General features: G+C 29.9%; 1 long non-coding RNA gene across 1 annotated transcript; it reads right to left on the bottom strand.

The window, feature by feature from the left end:
- Window positions 1-958: 958 nt before the first annotated feature.
- LOC128127525 (uncharacterized) lies at window positions 959-1,381 on the bottom strand. Its single transcript, XR_008225331.1, has 2 exons — window positions 1,314-1,381; window positions 959-1,148 (listed from the first exon to the last, which is right to left on the bottom strand). It is a non-coding gene; the product is annotated as an uncharacterized LOC128127525 (long non-coding RNA).
- Window positions 1,382-2,724: the final 1,343 nt, after the last annotated feature.

The following is a 2,724-nucleotide window of genomic DNA, read 5'->3' as shown; positions in this document are numbered from 1 at the left end:
GCATTATGGTTAGAGTTCTTGGCTTTGTTTTCAACCATATGAATAGAAGGCTGTCCAGATTCAACTTTCCCTTTGGTTTTATTAGATTTGTCAACTTCCTTCGTACGAAGAGATTCTTCAATACGAATATGACTAGCAAGTTGAACCAATGAAAGTTCCTCCTTTTGATGTTTTAGGTTATGTTTGAAATCATTCCAAGATGTGGATGTAACGCCCCGTTTTCCGTTTATGATTAATAATGGAAAATAAGTACAAATACAAATTAATAAATGATGAAGATAATAATAATAATAATAATAATAATAATAATAATAATTATTATTATTATTATTATTATTATTATTGGGAATGAGGTTTTGTAATTATTTTCTGAAGAGAGGACTAAATTTGGTAGCTTTGAAAACCTGATGTTGCAAAGATATTTGTTTCACTACTAGAAAAACAGCCTTTTACGACGCTCATTGTGCGTCGTAAAAGGTTCAGACGACGCGCAAATGCGCGTCAAGGAAGGCCTTGTCATAAAGAGAGACGACACGCTTTTGCGCGTCGTCTATAGACGACGCGCATTTACGACGCTCATTTACGATGCACGTTTACGACACGCAATGCGTATCAAGGAAGGCCCTGTCATAAAGGAAGACGACACGCATTCGCGTGTCGTAACCTTACGACGCGCGTGTTAATGACACGCAATGCGTATCAAGAAAGCCCCTGTCAAGAAAGGCCATGTCATAAATGAAGATGACACACATTTTTGCGTATCGTAAATTTAAATGTTTAAAAAAATTATATATTTATTAATTTTTAAATTAAATTTGCATTTAATTTCTCATAATAGGAATAAAATACTTTTTTGATAGATTTACTAATTTTCAAATTAAATAACACATTAAAAGTCTCATAATACAAAATAAAATACCATAAACAATAAAGATAATTCATTGCACTAAGGACCATGTTAACAAAAGAATATAACATTATATACCATAAGTACCCTCAAGTAATCAATCTCTTACAATGTTACTAAAAATACCCTCAAGTAATCAATGTCTTACAAAGTTACTAAGAGACTTAGATACTCAGTTGGTATGTAATATGGCACTAAGAAGCCCAAGAATTGTTTGTGTTTTTCCTGTTCCTGGTGGATCCTACATGGACAAAAGGTAAGAATTAGCATTTTCAAAGTACAATGCCTCAATAAGGAAATCAATGGTAAAAGGCAAATCTGAAAAAGAACAAACTTTATACATATATACATGGAAGTATTGTAATACACAATAACAGCAACAAATACCAAATTACCCTTTGCTTACCTTTTCTTATGGCCACCTCCAAAAGTGAGAATTTGATAAAAGATTTAGGTCACGCATTCTCTCATCAAGCTCTATATCCAAAAGTGAGAATTTGACAAAAGATTTAAAAAGTGGGAAAATATCAAGAATATAGAGGATAATACATTAAGAAAAAAGAATTACCTTCACAAAGAGCAAGTTTCAACCTTCTTCCCCAACAATGTTTGAAAGCAAAAAGCTGATATATATCGATCTTTGTTAAAAGGATATCTATTGCTTGATGATCTTTCTGCAAATTGAAGTACAAAATATATTAGACATATGATAATAAGGAGAGAATTATATTTTTGTTTTTGTTTTTTATTTTTAATGCTCCTTTCACTGCTATAATCCAACACATAACAGGATAAATAAATAAATAAAAACTAACAGAGATTAATGTTCTCTAAAATGAAGAACATGATATTTGATAAAAGAGAGAGTTAATTCAAAATTGATGGATGTTTACCTTTAAAAAAGGAAAAAAGACAATGAAATATGTATATTCCTGATAGCAGAGAAGGCAGTGACAGTGAAAATCTTCATTTATCATGACAGATAACCATCCCTTAATCCTTCTACCTACTTATATACTCTGTTGCAACAAACAAAATATATAAAGAATTACCCAAAACGCCCCTCCCATTAATAAGCCCTTTATTCGTAGGATTTTCCCATAATACCCCTATCTAAAATATGTAGCAGGCTTTTTTGGTTAACTCATCAAGTCATTATGTCCAAATTAAGTCAAAAGGAAACAAGTATATGTAGCTTTCTGGATTAAGTGCTTAACCCATTAAGCCTATTAAGATAAAAAAAAGAAACAAAATAAAACTAATAAAATATCATATTATTTTCCATTCAGATTCCATATATATATATATATATATATATATATATATATATATATATATATATATATATATCATTTCACTTTCAAGACTTAAAGTTTTAAAAAAAATAAAAAATGCCAGTTTACAAAACTAAGTAATTTTAAGTTTAATAAAATATGGGAATACAAATCATCAAACTCACATCTGGACTTGTATGGCAATGATTCTTCTCCATTATGTATTCCATGTATCCCATCAAAAACCACACTAGGAGAACTTGTATAGATAAGCCTCTTCACATTAAGTTTAGTACAAGCATCAATTATGTTCTTAGTACCTGTAAATCCAAAAACAAAAGTTAATACTCTCTTAGAAATTAACTAACTATGTTTATTATCTTTCTTTTTACCTGTAATTATTATTATTAAATAATAATTAAAACTTAGGATGTGTACAAAAATATATATATCCATGGGTCCTACACAATATTAAATAAGGAAACTTAGTAGCCCAATTACAGCAGAGACTACAATGGCTGCTAGAGCACACTGTAAAAAAAA

Source organism: Lactuca sativa, chromosome 8, assembly GCF_002870075.4.
Source record: "Lactuca sativa cultivar Salinas chromosome 8, Lsat_Salinas_v11, whole genome shotgun sequence".
In the NCBI taxonomy this organism is placed as follows: domain Eukaryota; kingdom Viridiplantae; phylum Streptophyta; class Magnoliopsida; order Asterales; family Asteraceae; genus Lactuca; species Lactuca sativa.
Note: the sequence above shows the minus strand (reverse complement) of the source record. Positions and strands in the feature narration are given on the sequence as shown.